The sequence below is a fragment of the Ascaphus truei genome, unplaced genomic scaffold (genome assembly GCF_040206685.1).
Source record: "Ascaphus truei isolate aAscTru1 unplaced genomic scaffold, aAscTru1.hap1 HAP1_SCAFFOLD_2066, whole genome shotgun sequence".
In the NCBI taxonomy this organism is placed as follows: domain Eukaryota; kingdom Metazoa; phylum Chordata; class Amphibia; order Anura; family Ascaphidae; genus Ascaphus; species Ascaphus truei.
In genome coordinates, this window is record NW_027454975.1 from 1 (window position 1) to 27,756 (window position 27,756).

General features: G+C 41.0%; 56 non-coding genes and 2 pseudogenes across 56 annotated transcripts; all 58 read left to right on the top strand.

Moving 5' to 3' along the window:
- The first annotated feature begins 339 nt into the window (after positions 1 to 339).
- On the top strand, positions 340 to 458 carry LOC142477293 (5S ribosomal RNA). Its single transcript, XR_012792257.1, has one exon. It is a non-coding gene; the product is annotated as a 5S ribosomal RNA (ribosomal RNA).
- A 682-nt stretch (positions 459 to 1,140) lies between these two features.
- LOC142477303 (5S ribosomal RNA) lies at positions 1,141 to 1,259 on the top strand. The gene has a single exon (XR_012792266.1). It is a non-coding gene; the product is annotated as a 5S ribosomal RNA (ribosomal RNA).
- Positions 1,260 to 1,545: 286 nt separating this feature from the next.
- LOC142477318 (5S ribosomal RNA) lies at positions 1,546 to 1,664 on the top strand. Its single transcript, XR_012792280.1, has one exon. It is a non-coding gene; the product is annotated as a 5S ribosomal RNA (ribosomal RNA).
- Positions 1,665 to 1,950: 286 nt separating this feature from the next.
- LOC142477372 (5S ribosomal RNA) lies at positions 1,951 to 2,069 on the top strand. The gene has a single exon (XR_012792331.1). It is a non-coding gene; the product is annotated as a 5S ribosomal RNA (ribosomal RNA).
- A 286-nt stretch (positions 2,070 to 2,355) lies between these two features.
- LOC142477364 (5S ribosomal RNA) lies at positions 2,356 to 2,474 on the top strand. Its single transcript, XR_012792323.1, has one exon. It is a non-coding gene; the product is annotated as a 5S ribosomal RNA (ribosomal RNA).
- Positions 2,475 to 3,156: 682 nt separating this feature from the next.
- LOC142477299 (5S ribosomal RNA) lies at positions 3,157 to 3,275 on the top strand. Its single transcript, XR_012792262.1, has one exon. It is a non-coding gene; the product is annotated as a 5S ribosomal RNA (ribosomal RNA).
- A 286-nt stretch (positions 3,276 to 3,561) lies between these two features.
- On the top strand, positions 3,562 to 3,680 carry LOC142477295 (5S ribosomal RNA). Its single transcript, XR_012792258.1, has one exon. It is a non-coding gene; the product is annotated as a 5S ribosomal RNA (ribosomal RNA).
- Positions 3,681 to 3,966: 286 nt separating this feature from the next.
- Positions 3,967 to 4,085, top strand: LOC142477373 (5S ribosomal RNA). The gene has a single exon (XR_012792332.1). It is a non-coding gene; the product is annotated as a 5S ribosomal RNA (ribosomal RNA).
- Positions 4,086 to 4,371: 286 nt separating this feature from the next.
- On the top strand, positions 4,372 to 4,490 carry LOC142477375 (5S ribosomal RNA). The gene has a single exon (XR_012792334.1). It is a non-coding gene; the product is annotated as a 5S ribosomal RNA (ribosomal RNA).
- A 682-nt stretch (positions 4,491 to 5,172) lies between these two features.
- Positions 5,173 to 5,291, top strand: LOC142477301 (5S ribosomal RNA). The gene has a single exon (XR_012792264.1). It is a non-coding gene; the product is annotated as a 5S ribosomal RNA (ribosomal RNA).
- Positions 5,292 to 5,577: 286 nt separating this feature from the next.
- On the top strand, positions 5,578 to 5,696 carry LOC142477296 (5S ribosomal RNA). Its single transcript, XR_012792259.1, has one exon. It is a non-coding gene; the product is annotated as a 5S ribosomal RNA (ribosomal RNA).
- Positions 5,697 to 5,982: 286 nt separating this feature from the next.
- On the top strand, positions 5,983 to 6,101 carry LOC142477374 (5S ribosomal RNA). The gene has a single exon (XR_012792333.1). It is a non-coding gene; the product is annotated as a 5S ribosomal RNA (ribosomal RNA).
- Positions 6,102 to 6,387: 286 nt separating this feature from the next.
- Positions 6,388 to 6,506, top strand: LOC142477387 (5S ribosomal RNA). Its single transcript, XR_012792345.1, has one exon. It is a non-coding gene; the product is annotated as a 5S ribosomal RNA (ribosomal RNA).
- A 682-nt stretch (positions 6,507 to 7,188) lies between these two features.
- Positions 7,189 to 7,307, top strand: LOC142477302 (5S ribosomal RNA). Its single transcript, XR_012792265.1, has one exon. It is a non-coding gene; the product is annotated as a 5S ribosomal RNA (ribosomal RNA).
- A 286-nt stretch (positions 7,308 to 7,593) lies between these two features.
- LOC142477319 (5S ribosomal RNA) lies at positions 7,594 to 7,712 on the top strand. Its single transcript, XR_012792281.1, has one exon. It is a non-coding gene; the product is annotated as a 5S ribosomal RNA (ribosomal RNA).
- A 286-nt stretch (positions 7,713 to 7,998) lies between these two features.
- Positions 7,999 to 8,117, top strand: LOC142477338 (5S ribosomal RNA). Its single transcript, XR_012792300.1, has one exon. It is a non-coding gene; the product is annotated as a 5S ribosomal RNA (ribosomal RNA).
- A 286-nt stretch (positions 8,118 to 8,403) lies between these two features.
- LOC142477398 (5S ribosomal RNA) lies at positions 8,404 to 8,522 on the top strand. Its single transcript, XR_012792357.1, has one exon. It is a non-coding gene; the product is annotated as a 5S ribosomal RNA (ribosomal RNA).
- Positions 8,523 to 9,199: 677 nt separating this feature from the next.
- LOC142477376 (5S ribosomal RNA) lies at positions 9,200 to 9,318 on the top strand. The gene has a single exon (XR_012792335.1). It is a non-coding gene; the product is annotated as a 5S ribosomal RNA (ribosomal RNA).
- Positions 9,319 to 9,604: 286 nt separating this feature from the next.
- Positions 9,605 to 9,723, top strand: LOC142477344 (5S ribosomal RNA). The gene has a single exon (XR_012792306.1). It is a non-coding gene; the product is annotated as a 5S ribosomal RNA (ribosomal RNA).
- A 286-nt stretch (positions 9,724 to 10,009) lies between these two features.
- Positions 10,010 to 10,128, top strand: LOC142477316 (5S ribosomal RNA). The gene has a single exon (XR_012792278.1). It is a non-coding gene; the product is annotated as a 5S ribosomal RNA (ribosomal RNA).
- Positions 10,129 to 10,414: 286 nt separating this feature from the next.
- Positions 10,415 to 10,533, top strand: LOC142477400 (5S ribosomal RNA). Its single transcript, XR_012792359.1, has one exon. It is a non-coding gene; the product is annotated as a 5S ribosomal RNA (ribosomal RNA).
- A 286-nt stretch (positions 10,534 to 10,819) lies between these two features.
- Positions 10,820 to 10,938, top strand: LOC142477377 (5S ribosomal RNA). Its single transcript, XR_012792336.1, has one exon. It is a non-coding gene; the product is annotated as a 5S ribosomal RNA (ribosomal RNA).
- A 286-nt stretch (positions 10,939 to 11,224) lies between these two features.
- LOC142477358 (5S ribosomal RNA) lies at positions 11,225 to 11,343 on the top strand (annotated as a pseudogene).
- Positions 11,344 to 11,629: 286 nt separating this feature from the next.
- On the top strand, positions 11,630 to 11,748 carry LOC142477300 (5S ribosomal RNA). The gene has a single exon (XR_012792263.1). It is a non-coding gene; the product is annotated as a 5S ribosomal RNA (ribosomal RNA).
- A 677-nt stretch (positions 11,749 to 12,425) lies between these two features.
- On the top strand, positions 12,426 to 12,544 carry LOC142477355 (5S ribosomal RNA). The gene has a single exon (XR_012792316.1). It is a non-coding gene; the product is annotated as a 5S ribosomal RNA (ribosomal RNA).
- Positions 12,545 to 12,830: 286 nt separating this feature from the next.
- Positions 12,831 to 12,949, top strand: LOC142477347 (5S ribosomal RNA). The gene has a single exon (XR_012792308.1). It is a non-coding gene; the product is annotated as a 5S ribosomal RNA (ribosomal RNA).
- A 286-nt stretch (positions 12,950 to 13,235) lies between these two features.
- On the top strand, positions 13,236 to 13,354 carry LOC142477312 (5S ribosomal RNA). The gene has a single exon (XR_012792274.1). It is a non-coding gene; the product is annotated as a 5S ribosomal RNA (ribosomal RNA).
- A 286-nt stretch (positions 13,355 to 13,640) lies between these two features.
- Positions 13,641 to 13,759, top strand: LOC142477378 (5S ribosomal RNA). Its single transcript, XR_012792337.1, has one exon. It is a non-coding gene; the product is annotated as a 5S ribosomal RNA (ribosomal RNA).
- Positions 13,760 to 14,045: 286 nt separating this feature from the next.
- LOC142477348 (5S ribosomal RNA) lies at positions 14,046 to 14,164 on the top strand. Its single transcript, XR_012792309.1, has one exon. It is a non-coding gene; the product is annotated as a 5S ribosomal RNA (ribosomal RNA).
- A 286-nt stretch (positions 14,165 to 14,450) lies between these two features.
- LOC142477317 (5S ribosomal RNA) lies at positions 14,451 to 14,569 on the top strand. Its single transcript, XR_012792279.1, has one exon. It is a non-coding gene; the product is annotated as a 5S ribosomal RNA (ribosomal RNA).
- Positions 14,570 to 14,855: 286 nt separating this feature from the next.
- Positions 14,856 to 14,974, top strand: LOC142477401 (5S ribosomal RNA). The gene has a single exon (XR_012792360.1). It is a non-coding gene; the product is annotated as a 5S ribosomal RNA (ribosomal RNA).
- Positions 14,975 to 15,260: 286 nt separating this feature from the next.
- On the top strand, positions 15,261 to 15,379 carry LOC142477379 (5S ribosomal RNA). The gene has a single exon (XR_012792338.1). It is a non-coding gene; the product is annotated as a 5S ribosomal RNA (ribosomal RNA).
- A 286-nt stretch (positions 15,380 to 15,665) lies between these two features.
- LOC142477359 (5S ribosomal RNA) lies at positions 15,666 to 15,784 on the top strand (annotated as a pseudogene).
- A 286-nt stretch (positions 15,785 to 16,070) lies between these two features.
- On the top strand, positions 16,071 to 16,189 carry LOC142477323 (5S ribosomal RNA). The gene has a single exon (XR_012792285.1). It is a non-coding gene; the product is annotated as a 5S ribosomal RNA (ribosomal RNA).
- Positions 16,190 to 16,866: 677 nt separating this feature from the next.
- Positions 16,867 to 16,985, top strand: LOC142477356 (5S ribosomal RNA). The gene has a single exon (XR_012792317.1). It is a non-coding gene; the product is annotated as a 5S ribosomal RNA (ribosomal RNA).
- A 286-nt stretch (positions 16,986 to 17,271) lies between these two features.
- LOC142477349 (5S ribosomal RNA) lies at positions 17,272 to 17,390 on the top strand. The gene has a single exon (XR_012792310.1). It is a non-coding gene; the product is annotated as a 5S ribosomal RNA (ribosomal RNA).
- A 286-nt stretch (positions 17,391 to 17,676) lies between these two features.
- LOC142477334 (5S ribosomal RNA) lies at positions 17,677 to 17,795 on the top strand. Its single transcript, XR_012792296.1, has one exon. It is a non-coding gene; the product is annotated as a 5S ribosomal RNA (ribosomal RNA).
- Positions 17,796 to 18,081: 286 nt separating this feature from the next.
- On the top strand, positions 18,082 to 18,200 carry LOC142477304 (5S ribosomal RNA). Its single transcript, XR_012792267.1, has one exon. It is a non-coding gene; the product is annotated as a 5S ribosomal RNA (ribosomal RNA).
- Positions 18,201 to 18,486: 286 nt separating this feature from the next.
- LOC142477350 (5S ribosomal RNA) lies at positions 18,487 to 18,605 on the top strand. Its single transcript, XR_012792311.1, has one exon. It is a non-coding gene; the product is annotated as a 5S ribosomal RNA (ribosomal RNA).
- Positions 18,606 to 19,282: 677 nt separating this feature from the next.
- LOC142477305 (5S ribosomal RNA) lies at positions 19,283 to 19,401 on the top strand. Its single transcript, XR_012792268.1, has one exon. It is a non-coding gene; the product is annotated as a 5S ribosomal RNA (ribosomal RNA).
- A 286-nt stretch (positions 19,402 to 19,687) lies between these two features.
- Positions 19,688 to 19,806, top strand: LOC142477351 (5S ribosomal RNA). The gene has a single exon (XR_012792312.1). It is a non-coding gene; the product is annotated as a 5S ribosomal RNA (ribosomal RNA).
- Positions 19,807 to 20,092: 286 nt separating this feature from the next.
- On the top strand, positions 20,093 to 20,211 carry LOC142477402 (5S ribosomal RNA). The gene has a single exon (XR_012792361.1). It is a non-coding gene; the product is annotated as a 5S ribosomal RNA (ribosomal RNA).
- A 291-nt stretch (positions 20,212 to 20,502) lies between these two features.
- LOC142477320 (5S ribosomal RNA) lies at positions 20,503 to 20,621 on the top strand. The gene has a single exon (XR_012792282.1). It is a non-coding gene; the product is annotated as a 5S ribosomal RNA (ribosomal RNA).
- Positions 20,622 to 20,907: 286 nt separating this feature from the next.
- On the top strand, positions 20,908 to 21,026 carry LOC142477321 (5S ribosomal RNA). The gene has a single exon (XR_012792283.1). It is a non-coding gene; the product is annotated as a 5S ribosomal RNA (ribosomal RNA).
- Positions 21,027 to 21,312: 286 nt separating this feature from the next.
- LOC142477345 (5S ribosomal RNA) lies at positions 21,313 to 21,431 on the top strand. Its single transcript, XR_012792307.1, has one exon. It is a non-coding gene; the product is annotated as a 5S ribosomal RNA (ribosomal RNA).
- Positions 21,432 to 21,717: 286 nt separating this feature from the next.
- LOC142477352 (5S ribosomal RNA) lies at positions 21,718 to 21,836 on the top strand. Its single transcript, XR_012792313.1, has one exon. It is a non-coding gene; the product is annotated as a 5S ribosomal RNA (ribosomal RNA).
- Positions 21,837 to 22,122: 286 nt separating this feature from the next.
- Positions 22,123 to 22,241, top strand: LOC142477405 (5S ribosomal RNA). Its single transcript, XR_012792362.1, has one exon. It is a non-coding gene; the product is annotated as a 5S ribosomal RNA (ribosomal RNA).
- Positions 22,242 to 22,532: 291 nt separating this feature from the next.
- LOC142477322 (5S ribosomal RNA) lies at positions 22,533 to 22,651 on the top strand. The gene has a single exon (XR_012792284.1). It is a non-coding gene; the product is annotated as a 5S ribosomal RNA (ribosomal RNA).
- Positions 22,652 to 22,937: 286 nt separating this feature from the next.
- Positions 22,938 to 23,056, top strand: LOC142477324 (5S ribosomal RNA). The gene has a single exon (XR_012792286.1). It is a non-coding gene; the product is annotated as a 5S ribosomal RNA (ribosomal RNA).
- Positions 23,057 to 23,342: 286 nt separating this feature from the next.
- LOC142477357 (5S ribosomal RNA) lies at positions 23,343 to 23,461 on the top strand. Its single transcript, XR_012792318.1, has one exon. It is a non-coding gene; the product is annotated as a 5S ribosomal RNA (ribosomal RNA).
- A 677-nt stretch (positions 23,462 to 24,138) lies between these two features.
- Positions 24,139 to 24,257, top strand: LOC142477306 (5S ribosomal RNA). Its single transcript, XR_012792269.1, has one exon. It is a non-coding gene; the product is annotated as a 5S ribosomal RNA (ribosomal RNA).
- A 286-nt stretch (positions 24,258 to 24,543) lies between these two features.
- Positions 24,544 to 24,662, top strand: LOC142477297 (5S ribosomal RNA). The gene has a single exon (XR_012792260.1). It is a non-coding gene; the product is annotated as a 5S ribosomal RNA (ribosomal RNA).
- A 677-nt stretch (positions 24,663 to 25,339) lies between these two features.
- Positions 25,340 to 25,458, top strand: LOC142477307 (5S ribosomal RNA). The gene has a single exon (XR_012792270.1). It is a non-coding gene; the product is annotated as a 5S ribosomal RNA (ribosomal RNA).
- Positions 25,459 to 25,744: 286 nt separating this feature from the next.
- On the top strand, positions 25,745 to 25,863 carry LOC142477325 (5S ribosomal RNA). Its single transcript, XR_012792287.1, has one exon. It is a non-coding gene; the product is annotated as a 5S ribosomal RNA (ribosomal RNA).
- A 286-nt stretch (positions 25,864 to 26,149) lies between these two features.
- On the top strand, positions 26,150 to 26,268 carry LOC142477380 (5S ribosomal RNA). The gene has a single exon (XR_012792339.1). It is a non-coding gene; the product is annotated as a 5S ribosomal RNA (ribosomal RNA).
- A 286-nt stretch (positions 26,269 to 26,554) lies between these two features.
- LOC142477360 (5S ribosomal RNA) lies at positions 26,555 to 26,673 on the top strand. The gene has a single exon (XR_012792319.1). It is a non-coding gene; the product is annotated as a 5S ribosomal RNA (ribosomal RNA).
- Positions 26,674 to 26,959: 286 nt separating this feature from the next.
- Positions 26,960 to 27,078, top strand: LOC142477339 (5S ribosomal RNA). The gene has a single exon (XR_012792301.1). It is a non-coding gene; the product is annotated as a 5S ribosomal RNA (ribosomal RNA).
- A 286-nt stretch (positions 27,079 to 27,364) lies between these two features.
- On the top strand, positions 27,365 to 27,483 carry LOC142477308 (5S ribosomal RNA). The gene has a single exon (XR_012792271.1). It is a non-coding gene; the product is annotated as a 5S ribosomal RNA (ribosomal RNA).
- Positions 27,484 to 27,756: the final 273 nt, after the last annotated feature.

The window sequence follows — 27,756 nt, forward strand, 5'->3', positions numbered from 1 at the left end:
CTTGATTAGTACTGGGTTGGGAGACTGCCTGGGAATACCAAGTGCTGTGGGTGTTTTTATTTTTCACTTCCCTAATGAAAATATACATGGCATTCCTTGCAGCAAATGAAAATGTTTCATTTTTTACTACTTTTTTCCCGCAGTGGCAAAGAAATATATCGTTTTTTCCTCAGAAAGCACAACACAATGCAACCTTCCAAAATAGAATTCTGACATCAAGAATTCCGTCTATAGTACATTTGAGTGCACCTGTCATTTTCTCAGTCTCTGTGTATGCATGGAGCAAGATATAGGCTCATGGATTTAAGAATGAGAGGATATCATGAGACAGCAATCTCCACCTACGGCCATACTACCTTGAAAGCGCCCGATCCCGTCAGATCTCGGAAGCTAAGCAGGGTGAGGCTTGATTAGTACTGGGTTGGGAGACTGCCTGGGAATACCAGGTGCTGTAGGTGTTTTTATTTTTCGCTTCCCTAATGAAAATATACATGGCATTCCTCGCAGCAAATGAAAATGTTTCATTTCTTGTTACTTTTTTCCCGCAGTGGCAAAGAAATATATCGTTTTTTTCTCTGAAAGTTCAACACAATGCAACCTTCCAAAATAGAATTCTGACATCAAGAATTCCGTCTATAGTACATTTGAGTGCACCTGTCATTTTCTCAGTCTCTGATTTAATTTCTCCATTTAAGGTAATTCTTCAAGAATGTATTTGTTTTAACGGTCACAATAATACACTTATGCCTCCCATGTCATTTAGAAATATATCATACAGGCCTCAGAACACTTAGCATGTTATATGGTGAGCTTGTGGCTCCCAGAGTTGGGGTGTGCAGTGTTCAAGCTGATACTTGGAAGAGGTAGTGAGTTCAAATCCAAACAGGAGGAGGTTGAATATACTGTAGGCACCTCTGAAATTTTTTACTACTTTTTTCCCGCAGTGGAAAAGAAATATATCGTTTTTTCCTCAGAAAGTTCAACACAATGCAACCTTCCAAAATAGAATTCTGACATCAAGAATTCCGTCTATAGTACATTTGAGTGCACCTGTCATTTTCTCAGTCTCTGTGTATGCATGGAGCAAGATATAGGCTCATGGATTTAAGAATGAGAGGATATCATGAGACTACAATCTCCACCTGCGGCCATACTACCTTGAAAGCGCCCGATCCCGTCAGATCTCGGAAGCTAAGCAGGGTGAGGCTTGATTAGTACTGGGTTGGGAGACTGCCTGGGAATACCAAGTGCTGTGGGTGTTTTTATTTTTCACTTCCCTAATGAAAATATACATGGCATTCCTTGCAGCAAATGAAAATGTTTCATTTTTTACTACTTTTTTCCCGCAGTGGCAAAGAAATATATCGTTTTTTCCTCAGAAAGCACAACACAATGCAACCTTCCAAAATAGAATTCTGACATCAAGAATTCCGTCTATAGTACATTTGAGTGCACCTGTCATTTTCTCAGTCTCTGTGTATGCATGGAGCAAGATATAGGCTCATGGATTTAAGAATGAGAGGATATCATGAGACAGCAATCTCCACCTACGGCCATACTACCTTGAAAGCGCCCGATCCCGTCAGATCTCGGAAGCTAAGCAGGGTGAGGCTTGATTAGTACTGGGTTGGAAGACTGCCTGGGAATACCAGGTGCTGTAGGTGTTTTTATTTTTCGCTTCCCTAATGAAAATATACATGGCATTCCTCGCAGCAAATGAAAATGTTTCATTTCTTGCTACTTTTTTCCCGCAGTGGCAAAGAAATATATCGTTTTTTCCTCAGAAAGCTCAACACAATGCAACCTTCCAAAATAGAATTCTGACATCAAGAATTCCGTCTATAGTACATTTGAGTGCACCTGTCATTTTCTCAGTCTCTGTGTATGCATGGAGCAAGATATAGGCTCATGGATTTAAGAATGAGAGGATATCATGAGACAGCAATCTCCACCTACAGCCATACTACCTTGAAAGCGCCCGATCCCGTCAGATCTCGGAAGCTAAGCAGGGTGAGGCTTGATTAGTACTGGGTTGGGAGACTGCCTGGGAATACCAAGTGCTGTGGGTGTTTTTATTTTTCGCTTCCCTAATGAAAATATACATGGCATTCCTTGCAGCAAATGAAAATGTTTCATTTTTTACTACTTTTTTCCCGCAGTGGCAAAGAAATATATCGTTTTTTCCTCAGAAAGCTCAACACAATGCAACCTTCCAAAATAGAATTCTGACATCAAGAATTCCGTCTATAGTACATTTGAGTGCACCTGTCATTTTCTCAGTCTCTGTGTATGCATGGAGCAAGATATAGGCTCATGGATTTAAGAATGAGAGGATATCATGAGACAGCAATCTCCACCTACGGCCATACTACCTTGAAAGCGCCCGATCCCGTCAGATCTCGGAAGCTAAGCAGGGTGAGGCTTGATTAGTACTGGGTTGGGAGACTGCCTGGGAATACCAGGTGCTGTAGGTGTTTTTATTTTTCGCTTCCCTAATGAAAATATACATGGCATTCCTCGCAGCAAATGAAAATGTTTCATTTCTTGTTACTTTTTTCCCGCAGTGGCAAAGAAATATATCGTTTTTTTCTCTGAAAGTTCAACACAATGCAACCTTCCAAAATAGAATTCTGACATCAAGAATTCCGTCTATAGTACATTTGAGTGCACCTGTCATTTTCTCAGTCTCTGATTTAATTTCTCCATTTAAGGTAATTCTTCAAGAATGTATTTGTTTTAACGGTCACAATAATACACTTATGCCTCCCATGTCATTTAGAAATATATCATACAGGCCTCAGAACACTTAGCATGTTATATGGTGAGCTTGTGGCTCCCAGAGTTGGGGTGTGCAGTGTTCAAGCTGATACTTGGAAGAGGTAGTGAGTTCAAATCCAAACAGGAGGAGGTTGAATATACTGTAGGCACCTCTGAAATTTTTTACTACTTTTTTCCCGCAGTGGAAAAGAAATATATCGTTTTTTCCTCAGAAAGTTCAACACAATGCAACCTTCCAAAATAGAATTCTGACATCAAGAATTCCGTCTATAGTACATTTGAGTGCACCTGTCATTTTCTCAGTCTCTGTGTATGCATGGAGCAAGATATAGGCTCATGGATTTAAGAATGAGAGGATATCATGAGACAGCAATCTCCACCTACAGCCATACTACCTTGAAAGCGCCCGATCCCGTCAGATCTCGGAAGCTAAGCAGGGTGAGGCTTGATTAGTACTGGGTTGGGAGACTGCCTGGGAATACCAAGTGCTGTTGGTGTTTTTATTTTTCACTTCCCTAATGAAAATATACATGGCATTCCTTGCAGCAAATGAAAATGTTTCATTTTTTACTACTTTTTTCCCGCAGTGGCAAAGAAATATATCGTTTTTTCCTCAGAAAGCACAACACAATGCAACCTTCCAAAATAGAATTCTGACATCAAGAATTCCGTCTATAGTACATTTGAGTGCACCTGTCATTTTCTCAGTCTCTGTGTATGCATGCAGCAAGATATAGGCTCATGGATTTAAGAATGAGAGGATATCATGAGACAGCAATCTCCACCTACGGCCATACTACCTTGAAAGCGCCCGATCCCATCAGATCTCGGAAGCTAAGCAGGGTGAGGCTTGATTAGTACTGGGTTGGAAGACTGCCTGGGAATACCAGGTGCTGTAGGTGTTTTTATTTTTCGCTTCCCTAATGAAAATATACATGGCATTCCTCGCAGCAAATGAAAATGTTTCATTTCTTGCTACTTTTTTCCCGCAGTGGCAAAGAAATATATCGTTTTTTCCTCAGAAAGCTCAACACAATGCAACCTTCCAAAATAGAATTCTGACATCAAGAATTCCGTCTATAGTACATTTGAGTGCACCTGTCATTTTCTCAGTCTCTGTGTATGCATGGAGCAAGATATAGGCTCATGGATTTAAGAATGAGAGGATATCATGAGACAGCAATCTCCACCTACAGCCATACTACCTTGAAAGCGCCCGATCCCGTCAGATCTCGGAAGCTAAGCAGGGTGAGGCTTGATTAGTACTGGGTTGGGAGACTGCCTGGGAATACCAAGTGCTGTGGGTGTTTTTATTTTTCGCTTCCCTAATGAAAATATACATGGCATTCCTTGCAGCAAATGAAAATGTTTCATTTTTTACTACTTTTTTCCCGCAGTGGCAAAGAAATATATCGTTTTTTCCTCAGAAAGCTCAACACAATGCAACCTTCCAAAATAGAATTCTGACATCAAGAATTCCGTCTATAGTACATTTGAGTGCACCTGTCATTTTCTCAGTCTCTGTGTATGCATGGAGCAAGATATAGGCTCATGGATTTAAGAATGAGAGGATATCATGAGACAGCAATCTCCACCTACGGCCATACTACCTTGAAAGCGCCCGATCCCGTCAGATCTCGGAAGCTAAGCAGGGTGAGGCTTGATTAGTACTGGGTTGGGAGACTGCCTGGGAATACCAGGTGCTGTAGGTGTTTTTATTTTTCGCTTCCCTAATGAAAATATACATGGCATTCCTCGCAGCAAATGAAAATGTTTCATTTCTTGTTACTTTTTTCCCGCAGTGGCAAAGAAATATATCGTTTTTTTCTCTGAAAGTTCAACACAATGCAACCTTCCAAAATAGAATTCTGACATCAAGAATTCCGTCTATAGTACATTTGAGTGCACCTGTCATTTTCTCAGTCTCTGATTTAATTTCTCCATTTAAGGTAATTCTTCAAGAATGTATTTGTTTTAACGGTCACAATAATACACTTATGCCTCCCATGTCATTTAGAAATATATCATACAGGCCTCAGAACACTTAGCATGTTATATGGTGAGCTTGTGGCTCCCAGAGTTGGGGTGTGCAGTGTTCAAGCTGATACTTGGAAGAGGTAGTGAGTTCAAATCCAAACAGGAGGAGGTTGAATATACTGTAGGCACCTCTGAAATTTTTTACTACTTTTTTCCCGCAGTGGAAAAGAAATATATCGTTTTTTCCTCAGAAAGTTCAACACAATGCAACCTTCCAAAATAGAATTCTGACATCAAGAATTCCGTCTATAGTACATTTGAGTGCACCTGTCATTTTCTCAGTCTCTGTGTATGCATGGAGCAAGATATAGGCTCATGGATTTAAGAATGAGAGGATATCATGAGACAGCAATCTCCACCTACAGCCATACTACCTTGAAAGCGCCCGATCCCGTCAGATCTCGGAAGCTAAGCAGGGTGAGGCTTGATTAGTACTGGGTTGGGAGACTGCCTGGGAATACCAAGTGCTGTTGGTGTTTTTATTTTTCACTTCCCTAATGAAAATATACATGGCATTCCTTGCAGCAAATGAAAATGTTTCATTTTTTACTACTTTTTTCCCGCAGTGGCAAAGAAATATATCGTTTTTTCCTCAGAAAGCACAACACAATGCAACCTTCCAAAATAGAATTCTGACATCAAGAATTCCGTCTATAGTACATTTGAGTGCACCTGTCATTTTCTCAGTCTCTGTGTATGCATGCAGCAAGATATAGGCTCATGGATTTAAGAATGAGAGGATATCATGAGACAGCAATCTCCACCTACGGCCATACTACCTTGAAAGCGCCCGATCCCATCAGATCTCGGAAGCTAAGCAGGGTGAGGCTTGATTAGTACTGGGTTGGAAGACTGCCTGGGAATACCAGGTGCTGTAGGTGTTTTTATTTTTCGCTTCCCTAATGAAAATATACATGGCATTCCTCGCAGCAAATGAAAATGTTTCATTTCTTGCTACTTTTTTCCCGCAGTGGCAAAGAAATATATCGTTTTTTCCTCAGAAAGCTCAACACAATGCAACCTTCCAAAATAGAATTCTGACATCAAGAATTCCGTCTATAGTACATTTGAGTGCACCTGTCATTTTCTCAGTCTCTGTGTATGCATGGAGCAAGATATAGGCTCATGGATTTAAGAATGAGAGGATATCATGAGACAGCAATCTCCACCTACAGCCATACTACCTTGAAAGCGCCCGATCCCGTCAGATCTCGGAAGCTAAGCAGGGTGAGGCTTGATTAGTACTGGGTTGGGAGACTGCCTGGGAATACCAAGTGCTGTGGGTGTTTTTATTTTTCGCTTCCCTAATGAAAATATACATGGCATTCCTTGCAGCAAATGAAAATGTTTCATTTTTTACTACTTTTTTCCCGCAGTGGCAAAGAAATATATCGTTTTTTCCTCAGAAAGCTCAACACAATGCAACCTTCCAAAATAGAATTCTGACATCAAGAATTCCGTCTATAGTACATTTGAGTGCACCTGTCATTTTCTCAGTCTCTGTGTATGCATGGAGCAAGATATAGGCTCATGGATTTAAGAATGAGAGGATATCATGAGACAGCAATCTCCACCTACGGCCATACTACCTTGAAAGCGCCCGATCCCGTCAGATCTCGGAAGCTAAGCAGGGTGAGGCTTGATTAGTACTGGGTTGGGAGACTGCCTGGGAATACCAGGTGCTGTAGGTGTTTTTATTTTTCGCTTCCCTAATGAAAATATACATGGCATTCCTCGCAGCAAATGAAAATGTTTCATTTCTTGTTACTTTTTTCCCGCAGTGGCAAAGAAATATATCGTTTTTTTCTCTGAAAGTTCAACACAATGCAACCTTCCAAAATAGAATTCTGACATCAAGAATTCCGTCTATAGTACATTTGAGTGCACCTGTCATTTTCTCAGTCTCTGATTTAATTTCTCCATTTAAGGTAATTCTTCAAGAATGTATTTGTTTTAACGGTCACAATAATACACTTATGCCTCCCATGTCATTTAGAAATATATCATACAGGCCTCAGAACACTTAGCATGTTATATGGTGAGCTTGTGGCTCCCAGAGTTGGGGTGTGCAGTGTTCAAGCTGATACTTGGAAGAGGTAGTGAGTTCAAATCCAAACAGGAGGAGGTTGAATATACTGTAGGCACCTCTGAAATTTTTTACTACTTTTTTCCCGCAGTGGAAAAGAAATATATCGTTTTTTCCTCAGAAAGTTCAACACAATGCAACCTTCCAAAATAGAATTCTGACATCAAGAATTCCGTCTATAGTACATTTGAGTGCACCTGTCATTTTCTCAGTCTCTGTGTATGCATGGAGCAAGATATAGGCTCATGGATTTAAGAATGAGAGGATATCATGAGACAGCAATCTCCACCTACAGCCATACTACCTTGAAAGCGCCCGATCCCGTCAGATCTCGGAAGCTAAGCAGGGTGAGGCTTGATTAGTACTGGGTTGGGAGACTGCCTGGGAATACCAAGTGCTGTTGGTGTTTTTATTTTTCACTTCCCTAATGAAAATATACATGGCATTCCTTGCAGCAAATGAAAATGTTTCATTTTTTACTACTTTTTTCCCGCAGTGGCAAAGAAATATATCGTTTTTTCCTCAGAAAGCACAACACAATGCAACCTTCCAAAATAGAATTCTGACATCAAGAATTCCGTCTATAGTACATTTGAGTGCACCTGTCATTTTCTCAGTCTCTGTGTATGCATGGAGCAAGATATAGGCTCATGGATTTAAGAATGAGAGGATATCATGAGACAGCAATCTCCACCTACGGCCATACTACCTTGAAAGCGCCCGATCCCGTCAGATCTCGGAAGCTAAGCAGGGTGAGGCTTGATTAGTACTGGGTTGGAAGACTGCCTGGGAATACCAGGTGCTGTAGGTGTTTTTATTTTTCGCTTCCCTAATGAAAATATACATGGCATTCCTCGCAGCAAATGAAAATGTTTCATTTCTTGCTACTTTTTTCCCGCAGTGGCAAAGAAATATATCGTTTTTTCCTCAGAAAGCTCAACACAATGCAACCTTCCAAAATAGAATTCTGACATCAAGAATTCCGTCTATAGTACATTTGAGTGCACCTGTCATTTTCTCAGTCTCTGTGTATGCATGGAGCAAGATATAGGCTCATGGATTTAAGAATGAGAGGATATCATGAGACAGCAATCTCCACCTACAGCCATACTACCTTGAAAGCGCCCGATCCCGTCAGATCTTGGAAGCTAAGCAGGGTGAGGCTTGATTAGTACTGGGTTGGGAGACTGCCTGGGAATACCAAGTGCTGTGGGTGTTTTTATTTTTCGCTTCCCTAATGAAAATATACATGGCATTCCTTGCAGCAAATGAAAATGTTTCATTTTTTACTACTTTTTTCCCGCAGTGGCAAAGAAATATATCGTTTTTTCCTCAGAAAGCTCAACACAATGCAACCTTCCAAAATAGAATTCTGACATCAAGAATTCCGTCTATAGTACATTTGAGTGCACCTGTCATTTTCTCAGTCTCTGTGTATGCAGGGAGCAAGATATAGGCTCATGGATTTAAGAATGAGAGGATATCATGAGACAGCAATCTCCACCTACGGCCATACTACCTTGAAAGCGCCCGATCCCGTCAGATCTCGGAAGCTAAGCAGGGTGAGGCTTGATTAGTACTGGGTTGGGAGACTGCCTGGGAATACCAGGTGCTGTAGGTGTTTTTATTTTTCGCTTCCCTAATGAAAATATACATGGCATTCCTCGCAGCAAATGAAAATGTTTCATTTCTTGTTACTTTTTTCCCGCAGTGGCAAAGAAATATATCGTTTTTTTCTCTGAAAGTTCAACACAATGCAACCTTCCAAAATAGAATTCTGACATCAAGAATTCCGTCTATAGTACATTTGAGTGCACCTGTCATTTTCTCAGTCTCTGATTTAATTTCTCCATTTAAGGTAATTCTTCAAGAATGTATTTGTTTTAACGGTCACAATAATACACTTATGCCTCCCATGTCATTTAGAAATATATCATACAGGCCTCAGAACACTTAGCATGTTATATGGTGAGCTTGTGGCTCCCAGAGTTGGGGTGTGCAGTGTTCAAGCTGATACTTGGAAGAGGTAGTGAGTTCAAATCCAAACAGGAGGAGGTTGAATATAGGCACCTCTGAAATTTTTTACTACTTTTTTCCCGCAGTGGAAAAGAAATATATCGTTTTTTCCTCAGAAAGTTCAACACAATGCAACCTTCCAAAATAGAATTCTGACATCAAGAATTCCGTCTATAGTACATTTGAGTGCACCTGTCATTTTCTCAGTCTCTGTGTATGCATGGAGCAAGATATAGGCTCATGGATTTAAGAATGAGAGGATATCATGAGACAGCAATCTCCACCTACAGCCATACTACCTTGAAAGCGCCCGATCCCGTCAGATCTCGGAAGCTAAGCAGGGTGAGGCTTGATTAGTACTGGGTTGGGAGACTGCCTGGGAATACCAAGTGCTGTGGGTGTTTTTATTTTTCACTTCCCTAATGAAAATATACATGGCATTCCTTGCAGCAAATGAAAATGTTTCATTTTTTACTACTTTTTTCCCGCAGTGGCAAAGAAATATATCGTTTTTTCCTCAGAAAGCACAACACAATGCAACCTTCCAAAATAGAATTCTGACATCAAGAATTCCGTCTATAGTACATTTGAGTGCACCTGTCATTTTCTCAGTCTCTGTGTATGCATGGAGCAAGATATAGGCTCATGGATTTAAGAATGAGAGGATATCATGAGACAGCAATCTCCACCTACGGCCATACTACCTTGAAAGCGCCCGATCCCGTCAGATCTCGGAAGCTAAGCAGGTCGAGGCTTGATTAGTACTGGGTTGGAAGACTGCCTGGGAATACCAGGTGCTGTAGGTGTTTTTATTTTTCGCTTCCCTAATGAAAATATACATGGCATTCCTCGCAGCAAATGAAAATGTTTCATTTCTTGCTACTTTTTTCCCGCAGTGGCAAAGAAATATATCGTTTTTTCCTCAGAAAGCTCAACACAATGCAACCTTCCAAAATAGAATTCTGACATCAAGAATTCCGTCTATAGTACATTTGAGTGCACCTGTCATTTTCTCAGTCTCTGTGTATGCATGGAGCAAGATATAGGCTCATGGATTTAAGAATGAGAGGATATCATGAGACAGCAATCTCCACCTACGGCCATACTACCTTGAAAGCGCCCGATCCCGTCAGATCTCGGAAGCTAAGCAGGGTGAGGCTTGATTAGTACTGGGTTGGGAGACTGCCTTGGAATACCAGGTGCTGTAGGTGTTTTTATTTTTCGCTTCCCTAATGAAAATATACATGGCATTCCTCGCAGCAAATGAAAATGTTTCATTTCTTGTTACTTTTTTCCCGCAGTGGCAAAGAAATATATCGTTTTTTTCTCTGAAAGTTCAACACAATGCAACCTTCCAAAATAGAATTCTGACATCAAGAATTCCGTCTATAGTACATTTGAGTGCACCTGTCATTTTCTCAGTCTCTGTGTATGCATGGAGCAAGATATAGGCTCATGGATTTAAGAATGAGAGGATATCATGAGACAGCAATCTCCACCTACGGCCATACTACCTTGAAAGCGCCCGATCCCGTCAGATCTCGGAAGCTAAGCAGGGTGAGGCTTGAATAGTACTGGGTTGGGAGACTGCCTGGGAATACCAAGTGCTGTGGGTGTTTTTATTTTTCACTTCCCTAATGAAAATATACATGGCATTCCTTGCAGCAAATGAAAATGTTTCATTTTTTACTACTTTTTTCCCGCAGTGGCAAAGAAATATATCGTTTTTTCCTCAGAAAGTTCAACACAATGCAACCTTCCAAAATAGAATTCTGACATCAAGAATTCCGTCTATAGTACATTTGAGTGCACCTGTCATTTTCTCAGTCTCTGTGTATGCATGGAGCAAGATATAGGCTCATGGATTTAAGAATGAGAGGATATCATGAGACAGCAATCTCCACCTACAGCCATACTACCTTGAAAGCGCCCGATCCCGTCAGATCTCGGAAGCTAAGCAGGGTGAGGCTTGATTAGTACTGGGTTGGGAGACTGCCTGGGAATACCAAGTGCTGTGGGTGTTTTTATTTTTCACTTCCCTAATGAAAATATACATGGCATTCCTTGCAGCAAATGAAAATGTTTCATTTTTTACTACTTTTTTCCCGCAGTGGCAAAGAAATATATCGTTTTTTCCTCAGAAAGCACAACACAATGCAACCTTCCAAAATAGAATTCTGACATCAAGAATTCCGTCTATAGTACATTTGAGTGCACCTGTCATTTTCTCAGTCTCTGTGTATGCATGGAGCAAGATATAGGCTCATGGATTTAAGAATGAGAGGATATCATGAGACAGCAATCTCCACCTACGGCCATACTACCTTGAAAGCGCCCGATCCCGTCAGATCTCGGAAGCTAAGCAGGTCGAGGCTTGATTAGTACTGGGTTGGAAGATTGCCTGGGAATACCAGGTGCTGTAGGTGTTTTTATTTTTCGCTTCCCTAATGAAAATATACATGGCATTCCTCGCAGCAAATGAAAATGTTTCATTTCTTGCTACTTTTTTCCCGCAGTGGCAAAGAAATATATCGTTTTTTCCTCAGAAAGCTCAACACAATGCAACCTTCCAAAATAGAATTCTGACATCAAGAATTCCGTCTATAGTACATTTGAGTGCACCTGTCATTTTCTCAGTCTCTGTGTATGCATGGAGCAAGATATAGGCTCATGGATTTAAGAATGAGAGGATATCATGAGACAGCAATCTCCACCTACGGCCATACTACCTTGAAAGCGCCCGATCCCGTCAGATCTCGGAAGCTAAGCAGGGTGAGGCTTGATTAGTACTGGGTTGGGAGACTGCCTGGGAATACCAGGTGCTGTAGGTGTTTTTATTTTTCGCTTCCCTAATGAAAATATACATGGCATTCCTCGCAGCAAATGAAAATGTTTCATTTCTTGTTACTTTTTTCCCGCAGTGGCAAAGAAATATATCGTTTTTTTCTCTGAAAGTTCAACACAATGCAACCTTCCAAAATAGAATTCTGACATCAAGAATTCCGTCTATAGTACATTTGAGTGCACCTGTCATTTTCTCAGTCTCTGATTTAATTTCTCCATTTAAGGTAATTCTTCAAGAATGTATTTGTTTTAACGGTCACAATAATACACTTATGCCTCCCATGTCATTTAGAAATATATCATACAGGCCTCAGAACACTTAGCATGTTATATGGTGAGCTTGTGGCTCCCAGAGTTGGGGTGTGCAGTGTTCAAGCTGATACTTGGAAGAGGTAGTGAGTTCAAATCCAAACAGGAGGAGGTTGAATATAGGCACCTCTGAAATTTTTTACTACTTTTTTCCCGCAGTGGAAAAGAAATATATCGTTTTTTCCTCAGAAAGTTCAACACAATGCAACCTTCCAAAATAGAATTCTGACATCAAGAATTCCGTCTATAGTACATTTGAGTGCACCTGTCATTTTCTCAGTCTCTGTGTATGCATGGAGCAAGATATAGGCTCATGGATTTAAGAATGAGAGGATATCATGAGACAGCAATCTCCACCTACAGCCATACTACCTTGAAAGCGCCCGATCCCGTCACATCTCGGAAGCTAAGCAGGGTGAGGCTTGATTAGTACTGGGTTGGGAGACTGCCTGGGAATACCAAGTGCTGTGGGTGTTTTTATTTTTCACTTCCCTAATGAAAATATACATGGCATTCCTTGCAGCAAATGAAAATGTTTCATTTTTTACTACTTTTTTCCCGCAGTGGCAAAGAAATATATCGTTTTTTCCTCAGAAAGCACAACACAATGCAACCTTCCAAAATAGAATTCTGACATCAAGAATTCCGTCTATAGTACATTTGAGTGCACCTGTCATTTTCTCAGTCTCTGTGTATGCATGGAGCAAGATATAGGCTCATGGATTTAAGAATGAGAGGATATCATGAGACAGCAATCTCCACCTACGGCCATACTACCTTGAAAGCGCCCGATCCCGTCAGATCTCGGAAGCTAAGCAGGTCGAGGCTTGATTAGTACTGGGTTGGAAGACTGCCTGGGAATACCAGGTGCTGTAGGTGTTTTTATTTTTCGCTTCCCTAATGAAAATATACATGGCATTCCTCGCAGCAAATGAAAATGTTTCATTTCTTGCTACTTTTTTCCCGCAGTGGCAAAGAAATATATCGTTTTTTCCTCAGAAAGCTCAACACAATGCAACCTTCCAAAATAGAATTCTGACATCAAGAATTCCGTCTATAGTACATTTGAGTGCACCTGTCATTTTCTCAGTCTCTGTGTATGCATGGAGCAAGATATAGGCTCATGGATTTAAGAATGAGAGGATATCATGAGACAGCAATCTCCACCTACGGCCATACTACCTTGAAAGCGCCCGATCCCGTCAGATCTCGGAAGCTAAGCAGGGTGAGGCTTGATTAGTACTGGGTTGGGAGACTGCCTGGGAATACCAGGTGCTGTAGGTGTTTTTATTTTTCGCTTCCCTAATGAAAATATACATGGCATTCCTCGCAGCAAATGAAAATGTTTCATTTCTTGTTACTTTTTTCCCGCAGTGGCAAAGAAATATATCGTTTTTTTCTCTGAAAGTTCAACACAATGCAACCTTCCAAAATAGAATTCTGACATCAAGAATTCCGTCTATAGTACATTTGAGTGCACCTGTCATTTTCTCAGTCTCTGTGTATGCATGGAGCAAGATATAGGCTCATGGATTTAAGAATGAGAGGATATCATGAGACAGCAATCTCCACCTACAGCCATACTACCTTGAAAGCGCCCGATCCCGTCAGATCTCGGAAGCTAAGCAGGGTGAGGCTTGATTAGTACTGGGTTGGGAGACTGCCTGGGAATACCAAGTGCTGTGGGTGTTTTTATTTTTCACTTCCCTAATGAAAATATACATGGCATTCCTTGCAGCAAATGAAAATGTTTCATTTTTTACTACTTTTTTCCCGCAGTGGCAAAGAAATATATCGTTTTTTCCTCAGAAAGCACAACACAATGCAACCTTCCAAAATAGAATTCTGACATCAAGAATTCCGTCTATAGTACATTTGAGTGCACCTGTCATTTTCTCAGTCTCTGTGTATGCATGGAGCAAGATATAGGCTCATGGATTTAAGAATGAGAGGATATCATGAGACAGCAATCTCCACCTACGGCCATACTACCTTGAAAGCGCCCGATCCCGTCAGATCTCGGAAGCTAAGCAGGTCGAGGCTTGATTAGTACTGGGTTGGAAGACTGCCTGGGAATACCAGGTGCTGTAGGTGTTTTTATTTTTCGCTTCCCTAATGAAAATATACATGGCATTCCTCGCAGCAAATGAAAATGTTTCATTTCTTGCTACTTTTTTCCCGCAGTGGCAAAGAAATATATCGTTTTTTCCTCAGAAAGCTCAACACAATGCAACCTTCCAAAATAGAATTCTGACATCAAGAATTCCGTCTATAGTACATTTGAGTGCACCTGTCATTTTCTCAGTCTCTGTGTATGCATGGAGCAAGATATAGGCTCATGGATTTAAGAATGAGAGGATATCATGAGACAGCAATCTCCACCTACGGCCATACTACCTTGAAAGCGCCCGATCCCGTCAGATCTCGGAAGCTAAGCAGGGTGAGGCTTGATTAGTACTGGGTTGGGAGACTGCCTTGGAATACCAGGTGCTGTAGGTGTTTTTATTTTTCGCTTCCCTAATGAAAATATACATGGCATTCCTCGCAGCAAATGAAAATGTTTCATTTCTTGTTACTTTTTTCCCGCAGTGGCAAAGAAATATATCGTTTTTTTCTCTGAAAGTTCAACACAATGCAACCTTCCAAAATAGAATTCTGACATCAAGAATTCCGTCTATAGTACATTTGAGTGCACCTGTCATTTTCTCAGTCTCTGTGTATGCATGGAGCAAGATATAGGCTCATGGATTTAAGAATGAGAGGATATCATGAGACAGCAATCTCCACCTACGGCCATACTACCTTGAAAGCGCCCGATCCCGTCAGATCTCGGAAGCTAAGCAGGGTGAGGCTTGAATAGTACTGGGTTGGGAGACTGCCTGGGAATACCAAGTGCTGTGGGTGTTTTTATTTTTCACTTCCCTAATGAAAATATACATGGCATTCCTTGCAGCAAATGAAAATGTTTCATTTTTTACTACTTTTTTCCCGCAGTGGCAAAGAAATATATCGTTTTTTCCTCAGAAAGTTCAACACAATGCAACCTTCCAAAATAGAATTCTGACATCAAGAATTCCGTCTATAGTACATTTGAGTGCACCTGTCATTTTCTCAGTCTCTGTGTATGCATGGAGCAAGATATAGGCTCATGGATTTAAGAATGAGAGGATATCATGAGACAGCAATCTCCACCTACAGCCATACTACCTTGAAAGCGCCCGATCCCGTCAGATCTCGGAAGCTAAGCAGGGTGAGGCTTGATTAGTACTGGGTTGGGAGACTGCCTGGGAATACCAAGTGCTGTGGGTGTTTTTATTTTTCACTTCCCTAATGAAAATATACATGGCATTCCTTGCAGCAAATGAAAATGTTTCATTTTTTACTACTTTTTTCCCGCAGTGGCAAAGAAATATATCGTTTTTTCCTCAGAAAGCACAACACAATGCAACCTTCCAAAATAGAATTCTGACATCAAGAATTCCGTCTATAGTACATTTGAGTGCACCTGTCATTTTCTCAGTCTCTGTGTATGCATGGAGCAAGATATAGGCTCATGGATTTAAGAATGAGAGGATATCATGAGACAGCAATCTCCACCTACGGCCATACTACCTTGAAAGCGCCCGATCCCGTCAGATCTCGGAAGCTAAGCAGGTCGAGGCTTGATTAGTACTGGGTTGGAAGATTGCCTGGGAATACCAGGTGCTGTAGGTGTTTTTATTTTTCGCTTCCCTAATGAAAATATACATGGCATTCCTCGCAGCAAATGAAAATGTTTCATTTCTTGCTACTTTTTTCCCGCAGTGGCAAAGAAATATATCGTTTTTTCCTCAGAAAGCTCAACACAATGCAACCTTCCAAAATAGAATTCTGACATCAAGAATTCCGTCTATAGTACATTTGAGTGCACCTGTCATTTTCTCAGTCTCTGTGTATGCATGGAGCAAGATATAGGCTCATGGATTTAAGAATGAGAGGATATCATGAGACAGCAATCTCCACCTACGGCCATACTACCTTGAAAGCGCCCGATCCCGTCAGATCTCGGAAGCTAAGCAGGGTGAGGCTTGATTAGTACTGGGTTGGGAGACTGCCTGGGAATACCAGGTGCTGTAGGTGTTTTTATTTTTCGCTTCCCTAATGAAAATATACATGGCATTCCTCGCAGCAAATGAAAATGTTTCATTTCTTGTTACTTTTTTCCCGCAGTGGCAAAGAAATATATCGTTTTTTTCTCTGAAAGTTCAACACAATGCAACCTTCCAAAATAGAATTCTGACATCAAGAATTCCGTCTATAGTACATTTGAGTGCACCTGTCATTTTCTCAGTCTCTGATTTAATTTCTCCATTTAAGGTAATTCTTCAAGAATGTATTTGTTTTAACGGTCACAATAATACACTTATGCCTCCCATGTCATTTAGAAATATATCATACAGGCCTCAGAACACTTAGCATGTTATATGGTGAGCTTGTGGCTCCCAGAGTTGGGGTGTGCAGTGTTCAAGCTGATACTTGGAAGAGGTAGTGAGTTCAAATCCAAACAGGAGGAGGTTGAATATAGGCACCTCTGAAATTTTTTACTACTTTTTTCCCGCAGTGGAAAAGAAATATATCGTTTTTTCCTCAGAAAGTTCAACACAATGCAACCTTCCAAAATAGAATTCTGACATCAAGAATTCCGTCTATAGTACATTTGAGTGCACCTGTCATTTTCTCAGTCTCTGTGTATGCATGGAGCAAGATATAGGCTCATGGATTTAAGAATGAGAGGATATCATGAGACAGCAATCTCCACCTACAGCCATACTACCTTGAAAGCGCCCGATCCCGTCACATCTCGGAAGCTAAGCAGGGTGAGGCTTGATTAGTACTGGGTTGGGAGACTGCCTGGGAATACCAAGTGCTGTGGGTGTTTTTATTTTTCACTTCCCTAATGAAAATATACATGGCATTCCTTGCAGCAAATGAAAATGTTTCATTTTTTACTACTTTTTTCCCGCAGTGGCAAAGAAATATATCGTTTTTTCCTCAGAAAGCACAACACAATGCAACCTTCCAAAATAGAATTCTGACATCAAGAATTCCGTCTATAGTACATTTGAGTGCACCTGTCATTTTCTCAGTCTCTGTGTATGCATGGAGCAAGATATAGGCTCATGGATTTAAGAATGAGAGGATATCATGAGACAGCAATCTCCACCTACGGCCATACTACCTTGAAAGCGCCCGATCCCGTCAGATCTCGGAAGCTAAGCAGGTCGAGGCTTGATTAGTACTGGGTTGGAAGACTGCCTGGGAATACCAGGTGCTGTAGGTGTTTTTATTTTTCGCTTCCCTAATGAAAATATACATGGCATTCCTCGCAGCAAATGAAAATGTTTCATTTCTTGCTACTTTTTTCCCGCAGTGGCAAAGAAATATATCGTTTTTTCCTCAGAAAGCTCAACACAATGCAACCTTCCAAAATAGAATTCTGACATCAAGAATTCCGTCTATAGTACATTTGAGTGCACCTGTCATTTTCTCAGTCTCTGTGTATGCATGGAGCAAGATATAGGCTCATGGATTTAAGAATGAGAGGATATCATGAGACAGCAATCTCCACCTACGGCCATACTACCTTGAAAGCGCCCGATCCCGTCAGATCTCGGAAGCTAAGCAGGGTGAGGCTTGATTAGTACTGGGTTGGGAGACTGCCTGGGAATACCAGGTGCTGTAGGTGTTTTTATTTTTCGCTTCCCTAATGAAAATATACATGGCATTCCTCGCAGCAAATGAAAATGTTTCATTTCTTGTTACTTTTTTCCCGCAGTGGCAAAGAAATATATCGTTTTTTTCTCTGAAAGTTCAACACAATGCAACCTTCCAAAATAGAATTCTGACATCAAGAATTCCGTCTATAGTACATTTGAGTGCACCTGTCATTTTCTCAGTCTCTGTGTATGCATGGAGCAAGATATAGGCTCATGGATTTAAGAATGAGAGGATATCATGAGACAACAATCTCCACCTGCGGCCATACTACCTTGAAAGCGCCCGATCCCGTCAGATCTCGGAAGCTAAGCAGGGTGAGGCTTGATTAGTACTGGGTTGGGAGACTGCCTGGGAATACCAAGTGCTGTGGGTGTTTTTATTTTTCACTTCCCTAATGAAAATATACATGGCATTCCTTGCAGCAAATGAAAATGTTTCATTTTTTACTACTTTTTTCCCGCAGTGGCAAAGAAATATATCGTTTTTTCCTCAGAAAGCACAACACAATGCAACCTTCCAAAATAGAATTCTGACATCAAGAATTCCGTCTATAGTACATTTGAGTGCACCTGTCATTTTCTCAGTCTCTGTGTATGCATGGAGCAAGATATAGGCTCATGGATTTAAGAATGAGAGGATATCATGAGACAGCAATCTCCACCTACGGCCATACTACCTTGAAAGCGCCCGATCCCGTCAGATCTCGGAAGCTAAGCAGGTCGAGGCTTGATTAGTACTGGGTTGGAAGACTGCCTGGGAATACCAGGTGCTGTAGGTGTTTTTATTTTTCGCTTCCCTAATGAAAATATACATGGCATTCCTCGCAGCAAATGAAAATGTTTAATTTCTTGTTACTTTTTTCCCGCAGTGGCAAAGAAATATATCGTTTTTTTCTCTGAAAGTTCAACACAATGCAACCTTCCAAAATAGAATTCTGACATCAAGAATTCCGTCTATAGTACATTTGAGTGCACCTGTCATTTTCTCAGTCTCTGATTTAATTTCTCCATTTAAGGTAATTCTTCAAGAATGTATTTGTTTTAACGGTCACAATAATATACTTATGCCTCCCATGTCATTTAGAAATATATCATACAGGCCTCAGAACACTTAGCATGTTATATGGTGAGCTTGTGGCTCCCAGAGTTGGGGTGTGCAGTGTTCAAGCTGATACTTGGAAGAGGTAGTGAGTTCAAATCCAAACAGGAGGCGGTTGAATATAGGCACCTCTGAAATTTTTTACTACTTTTTTCCCGCAGTGGAAAAGAAATATATCGTTTTTTCCTCAGAAAGTTCAACACAATGCAACCTTCCAAAATAGAATTCTGACATCAAGAATTCCGTCTATAGTACATTTGAGTGCACCTGTCATTTTCTCAGTCTCTGTGTATGCATGGAGCAAGATATAGGCTCATGGATTTAAGAATGAGAGGATATCATGAGACAACAATCTCCACCTGCGGCCATACTACCTTGAAAGCGCCCGATCCCGTCAGATCTCGGAAGCTAAGCAGGGTGAGGCTTGATTAGTACTGGGTTGGGAGACTGCCTGGGAATACCAAGTGCTGTGGGTGTTTTTATTTTTCACTTCCCTAATGAAAATATACATGGCATTCCTTGCAGCAAATGAAAATGTTTCATTTTTTACTACTTTTTTCCCGCAGTGGCAAAGAAATATATCGTTTTTTCCTCAGAAAGCACAACACAATGCAACCTTCCAAAATAGAATTCTGACATCAAGAATTCCGTCTATAGTACATTTGAGTGCACCTGTCATTTTCTCAGTCTCTGTGTATGCATGGAGCAAGATATAGGCTCATGGATTTAAGAATGAGAGGATATCATGAGACAGCAATCTCCACCTACGGCCATACTACCTTGAAAGCGCCCGATCCCGTCAGATCTCGGAAGCTAAGCAGGTCGAGGCTTGATTAGTACTGGGTTGGAAGACTGCCTGGGAATACCAGGTGCTGTAGGTGTTTTTATTTTTCGCTTCCCTAATGAAAATATACATGGCATTCCTCGCAGCAAATGAAAATGTTTCATTTCTTGCTACTTTTTTCCCGCAGTGGCAAAGAAATATATCGTTTTTTTCTCTGAAAGTTCAACACAATGCAACCTTCCAAAATAGAATTCTGACATCAAGAATTCCGTCTATAGTACATTTGAGTGCACCTGTCATTTTCTCAGTCTCTGTGTATGCATGGAGCAAGATATAGGCTCATGGATTTAAGAATGAGAGGATATCATGAGACAGCAATCTCCACCTACGGCCATACTACCTTGAAAGCGCCCGATCCCGTCAGATCTCGGAAGCTAAGCAGGGTGAGGCTTGAATAGTACTGGGTTGGGAGACTGCCTGGGAATACCAAGTGCTGTGGGTGTTTTTATTTTTCACTTCCCTAATGAAAATATACATGGCATTCCTTGCAGCAAATGAAAATGTTTCATTTTTTACTACTTTTTTCCCGCAGTGGCAAAGAAATATATCGTTTTTTCCTCAGAAAGCACAACACAATGCAACCTTCCAAAATAGAATTCTGACATCAAGAATTCCGTCTATACAGTAGTACATTTGAGTGCACCTGTCATTTTCTCAGTCTCTGTGTATGCATGGAGCAAGATATAGGCTCATGGATTTAAGAATGAGAGGATATCATGAGACAGCAATCTCCACCTACGGCCATACTACCTTGAAAGCGCCCGATCCCGTCAGATCTCGGAAGCTAAGCAGGGTGAGGCTTGATTAGTACTGGGTTGGAAGACTGCCTGGGAATACCAGGTGCTGTAGGTGTTTTTATTTTTCGCTTCCCTAATGAAAATATACATGGCATTCCTCGCAGCAAATGAAAATGTTTCATTTCTTGCTACTTTTTTCCCGCAGTGGCAAAGAAATATATCGTTTTTTCCTCAGAAAGCTCAACACAATGCAACCTTCCAAAATAGAATTCTGACATCAAGAATTCCGTCTATAGTACATTTGAGTGCACCTGTCATTTTCTCAGTCTCTGTGTATGCATGGAGCAAGATATAGGCTCATGGATTTAAGAATGAGAGGATATCATGAGACAGCAATCTCCACCTACGGCCATACTACCTTGAAAGCGCCCGATCCCGTCAGATCTCGGAAGCTAAGCAGGGTGAGGCTTGATTAGTACTGGGTTGGAAGACTGCCTGGGAATACCAGGTGCTGTAGGTGTTTTTATTTTTCGCTTCCCTAATGAAAATATACATGGCATTCCTCGCAGCAAATGAAAATGTTTCATTTCTTGCTACTTTTTTCCCGCAGTGGCAAAGAAATATATCGTTTTTTCCTCAGAAAGCTCAACACAATGCAACCTTCCAAAATAGAATTCTGACATCAAGAATTCCGTCTATAGTACATTTGAGTGCACCTGTCATTTTCTCAGTCTCTGTGTATGCATGGAGCAAGATATAGGCTCATGGATTTAAGAATGAGAGGATATCATGAGACAGCAATCTCCACCTACGGCCATACTACCTTGAAAGCGCCCGATCCCGTCAGATCTCGGAAGCTAAGCAGGGTGAGGCTTGATTAGTACTGGGTTGGGAGACTGCCTGGGAATACCAGGTGCTGTAGGTGTTTTTATTTTTCGCTTCCCTAATGAAAATATACATGGCATTCCTCGCAGCAAATGAAAATGTTTCATTTCTTGTTACTTTTTTCCCGCAGTGGCAAAGAAATATATCGTTTTTTTCTCTGAAATTTCAACACAATGCAACCTTCCAAAATAGAATTCTGACATCAAGAATTCCGTCTATAGTACATTTGAGTGCACCTGTCATTTTCTCAGTCTCTGTGTATGCATGGAGCAAGATATAGGCTCATGGATTTAAGAATGAGAGGATATCATGAGACAGCAATCTCCACCTACGGCCATACTACCTTGAAAGCGCCCGATCCCGTCAGATCTCGGAAGCTAAGCAGGTCGAGGCTTGATTAGTACTGGGTTGGAAGACTGCCTGGGAATACCAGGTGCTGTAGGTGTTTTTATTTTTCGCTTCCCTAATGAAAATATACATGGCATTCCTCGCAGCAAATGAAAATGTTTCATTTCTTGCTACTTTTTTCCCGCAGTGGCAAAGAAATATATCGTTTTTTTCTCTGAAAGTTCAACACAATGCAACCTTCCAAAATAGAATTCTGACATCAAGAATTCCGTCTATAGTACATTTGAGTGCACCTGTCATTTTCTCAGTCTCTGTGTATGCATGGAGCAAGATATAGGCTCATGGACTTAAGAATGAGAGGATATCATGAGACAGCAATCTCCACCTACGGCCATACTACCTTGAAAGCGCCCGATCCCGTCAGATCTCGGAAGCTAAGCAGGGTGAGGCTTGAATAGTACTGGGTTGGGAGACTGCCTGGGAATACCAAGTGCTGTGGGTGTTTTTATTTTTCACTTCCCTAATGAAAATATACATGGCATTCCTTGCAGCAAATGAAAATGTTTCATTTTTTACTACTTTTTTCCCGCAGTGGCAAAGAAATATATCGTTTTTTCCTCAGAAAGCACAACACAATGCAACCTTCCAAAATAGAATTCTGACATCAAGAATTCCGTCTATACAGTAGTACATTTGAGTGCACCTGTCATTTTCTCAGTCTCTGTGTATGCATGGAGCAAGATATAGGCTCATGGATTTAAGAATGAGAGGATATCATGAGACAGCAATCTCCACCTACGGCCATACTACCTTGAAAGCGCCCGATCCCGTCAGATCTCGGAAGCTAAGCAGGGTGAGGCTTGATTAGTACTGGGTTGGAAGACTGCCTGGGAATACCAGGTGCTGTAGGTGTTTTTATTTTTCGCTTCCCTAATGAAAATATACATGGCATTCCTCGCAGCAAATGAAAATGTTTCATTTCTTGCTACTTTTTTCCCGCAGTGGCAAAGAAATATATCGTTTTTTCCTCAGAAAGCTCAACACAATGCAACCTTCCAAAATAGAATTCTGACATCAAGAATTCCGTCTATAGTACATTTGAGTGCACCTGTCATTTTCTCAGTCTCTGTGTATGCATGGAGCAAGATATAGGCTCATGGATTTAAGAATGAGAGGATATCATGAGACAGCAATCTCCACCTACGGCCATACTACCTTGAAAGCGCCCGATCCCGTCAGATCTCGGAAGCTAAGCAGGGTGAGGCTTGATTAGTACTGGGTTGGAAGACTGCCTGGGAATACCAGGTGCTGTAGGTGTTTTTATTTTTCGCTTCCCTAATGAAAATATACATGGCATTCCTCGCAGCAAATGAAAATGTTTCATTTCTTGCTACTTTTTTCCCGCAGTGGCAAAGAAATATATCGTTTTTTCCTCAGAAAGCTCAACACAATGCAACCTTCCAAAATAGAATTCTGACATCAAGAATTCCGTCTATAGTACATTTGAGTGCACCTGTCATTTTCTCAGTCTCTGTGTATGCATGGAGCAAGATATAGGCTCATGGATTTAAGAATGAGAGGATATCATGAGACAGCAATCTCCACCTACGGCCATACTACCTTGAAAGCGCCCGATCCCGTCAGATCTCGGAAGCTAAGCAGGGTGAGGCTTGATTAGTACTGGGTTGGGAGACTGCCTGGGAATACCAGGTGCTGTAGGTGTTTTTATTTTTCGCTTCCCTAATGAAAATATACATGGCATTCCTCGCAGCAAATGAAAATGTTTCATTTCTTGTTACTTTTTTCCCGCAGTGGCAAAGAAATATATCGTTTTTTTCTCTGAAATTTCAACACAATGCAACCTTCCAAAATAGAATTCTGACATCAAGAATTCCGTCTATAGTACATTTGAGTGCACCTGTCATTTTCTCAGTCTCTGATTTAATTTCTCCATTTAAGGTAATTCTTCAAGAATGTATTTGTTTTAACGGTCACAATAATACACTTATGCCTCCCATGTCATTTAGAAATATATCATACAGGCCTCAGAACACTTAGCATGTTATATGGTGAGCTTGTGGCTCCCAGAGTTGGGGTGTGCAGTGTTCAAGCTGATACTTGGAAGAGGTAGTGAGTTCAAATCCAAACAGGAGGAGGTTGAATATAGGCACCTCTGAAATTTTTTACTACTTTTTTCCCGCAGTGGAAAAGAAATATATCGTTTTTTCCTCAGAAAGTTCAACACAATGCAACCTTCCAAAATAGAATTCTGACATCAAGAAATCCGTCTATAGTACATTTGAGTGCACCTGTCATTTTCTCAGTCTCTGTGTATGCATGGAGCAAGATATAGGCTCATGGATTTAAGAATGAGAGGATATCATGAGACAACAATCTCCACCTGCGGCCATACTACCTTGAAAGCGCCCGATCCCGTCAGATCTCGGAAGCTAAGCAGGGTGAGGCTTGATTAGTACTGGGTTGGGAGACTGCCTGGGAATACCAAGTGCTGTGGGTGTTTTTATTTTTCACTTCCCTAATGAAAATATACATGGCATTCCTTGCAGCAAATGAAAATGTTTCATTTTTTACTACTTTTTTCCCGCAGTGGCAAAGAAATATATCGTTTTTTCCTCAGAAAGCACAACACAATGCAACCTTCCAAAATAGAATTCTGACATCAAGAATTCCGTCTATAGTACATTTGAGTGCACCTGTCATTTTCTCAGTCTCTGTGTATGCATGGAGCAAGATATAGGCTCATGGATTTAAGAATGAGAGGATATCATGAGACAACAATCTCCACCTGCGGCCATACTACCTTGAAAGCGCCCGATCCCGTCAGATCTCGGAAGCTAAGCAGGGTGAGGCTTGATTAGTACTGGGTTGGGAGACTGCCTGGGAATACCAGGTGCTGTAGGTGTTTTTATTTTTCGCTTCCCTAATGAAAATATACATGGCATTCCTCGCAGCAAATGAAAATGTTTAATTTCTTGTTACTTTTTTCCCGCAGTGGCAAAGAAATATATCGTTTTTTTCTCTGAAAGTTCAACACAATGCAACCTTCCAAAATAGAATTCTGACATCAAGAATTCCGTCTATAGTACATTTGAGTGCACCTGTCATTTTCTCAGTCTCTGATTTAATTTCTCCATTTAAGGTAATTCTTCAAGAATGTATTTGTTTTAACGGTCACAATAATATACTTATGCCTCCCATGTCATTTAGAAATATATCATACAGGCCTCAGAACACTTAGCATGTTATATGGTGAGCTTGTGGCTCCCAGAGTTGGGGTGTGCAGTGTTCAAGCTGATACTTGGAAGAGGTAGTGAGTTCAAATCCAAACAGGAGGAGGTTGAATATAGGCACCTCTGAAATTTTTTACTACTTTTTTCCCGCAGTGGAAAAGAAATATATCGTTTTTTCCTCAGAAAGTTCAACACAATGCAACCTTCCAAAATAGAATTCTGACATCAAGAATTCCGTCTATAGTACATTTGAGTGCACCTGTCATTTTCTCAGTCTCTGTGTATGCATGGAGCAAGATATAGGCTCATGGATTTAAGAATGAGAGGATATCATGAGACAACAATCTCCACCTGCGGCCATACTACCTTGAAAGCGCCCGATCCCGTCAGATCTCGGAAGCTAAGCAGGGTGAGGCTTGATTAGTACTGGGTTGGGAGACTGCCTGGGAATACCAAGTGCTGTGGGTGTTTTTATTTTTCACTTCCCTAATGAAAATATACATGGCATTCCTTGCAGCAAATGAAAATGTTTCATTTTTTACTACTTTTTTCCCGCAGTGGCAAAGAAATATATCGTTTTTTCCTCAGAAAGCACAACACAATGCAACCTTCCAAAATAGAATTCTGACATCAAGAATTCCGTCTATAGTACATTTGAGTGCACCTGTCATTTTCTCAGTCTCTGTGTATGCATGGAGCAAGATATAGGCTCATGGATTTAAGAATGAGAGGATATCATGAGACAGCAATCTCCACCTACGGCCATACTACCTTGAAAGCGCCCGATCCCGTCAGATCTCGGAAGCTAAGCAGGGTGAGGCTTGATTAGTACTGGGTTGGAAGACTGCCTGGGAATACCAGGTGCTGTAGGTGTTTTTATTTTTCGCTTCCCTAATGAAAATATACATGGCATTCCTCGCAGCAAATGAAAATGTTTCATTTCTTGCTACTTTTTTCCCGCAGTGGCAAAGAAATATATCGTTTTTTCCTCAGAAAGCTCAACACAATGCAACCTTCCAAAATAGAATTCTGACATCAAGAATTCCGTCTATAGTACATTTGAGTGCACCTGTCATTTTCTCAGTCTCTGTGTATGCATGGAGCAAGATATAGGCTCATGGATTTAAGAATGAGAGGATATCATGAGACAGCAATCTCCACCTACAGCCATACTACCTTGAAAGCGCCCGATCCCGTCAGATCTCGGAAGCTAAGCAGGGTGAGGCTTGATTAGTACTGGGTTGGGAGACTGCCTGGGAATACCAAGTGCTGTGGGTGTTTTTATTTTTCGCTTCCCTAATGAAAATATACATGGCATTCCTTGCAGCAAATGAAAATGTTTCATTTTTTACTACTTTTTTCCCGCAGTGGCAAAGAAATATATCGTTTTTTCCTCAGAAAGCTCAACACAATGCAACCTTCCAAAATAGAATTCTGACATCAAGAATTCCGTCTATAGTACATTTGAGTGCACCTGTCATTTTCTCAGTCTCTGTGTATGCATGGAGCAAGATATAGGCTCATGGATTTAAGAATGAGAGGATATCATGAGACAGCAATCTCCACCTACGGCCATACTACCTTGAAAGCGCCCGATCCCGTCAGATCTCGGAAGCTAAGCAGGGTGAGGCTTGATTAGTACTGGGTTGGGAGACTGCCTGGGAATACCAGGTGCTGTAGGTGTTTTTATTTTTCGCTTCCCTAATGAAAATATACATGGCATTCCTCGCAGCAAATGAAAATGTTTCATTTCTTGTTACTTTTTTCCCGCAGTGGCAAAGAAATATATCGTTTTTTTCTCTGAAAGTTCAACACAATGCAACCTTCCAAAATAGAATTCTGACATCAAGAATTCCGTCTATAGTACATTTGAGTGCACCTGTCATTTTCTCAGTCTCTGTGTATGCATGGAGCAAGATATAGGCTCATGGATTTAAGAATGAGAGGATATCATGAGACAGCAATCTCCACCTACGGCCATACTACCTTGAAAGCGCCCGATCCCGTCAGATCTCGGAAGCTAAGCAGAGTGAGGCTTGATTAGTACTGGGTTGGAAGACTGCCTGGGAATACCAGGTGCTGTAGGTGTTTTTATTTTTCGCTTCCCTAATGAAAATATACATGGCATTCCTCGCAGCAAATGAAAATGTTTCATTTCTTGTTACTTTTTTCCCGCAGTGGAAAAGAAATATATCGTTTTTTCCTCAGAAAGTTCAACACAATGCAACCTTCCAAAATAGAATTCTGACATCAAGAAATCCGTCTATAGTACATTTGAGTGCACCTGTCATTTTCTCAGTCTCTGTGTATGCATGGAGCAAGATATAGGCTCATGGATTTAAGAATGAGAGGATATCATGAGACAACAATCTCCACCTGCGGCCATACTACCTTGAAAGCGCCCGATCCCGTCAGATCTCGGAAGCTAAGCAGGGTGAGGCTTGATTAGTACTGGGTTGGGAGACTGCCTGGGAATACCAAGTGCTGTGGGTGTTTTTATTTTTCACTTCCCTAATGAAAATATACATGGCATTCCTTGCAGCAAATGAAAATGTTTCATTTTTTACTACTTTTTTCCCGCAGTGGCAAAGAAATATATCGTTTTTTCCTCAGAAAGCACAACACAATGCAACCTTCCAAAATAGAATTCTGACATCAAGAATTCCGTCTATAGTACATTTGAGTGCACCTGTCATTTTCTCAGTCTCTGTGTATGCATGGAGCAAGATATAGGCTCATGGATTTAAGAATGAGAGGATATCATGA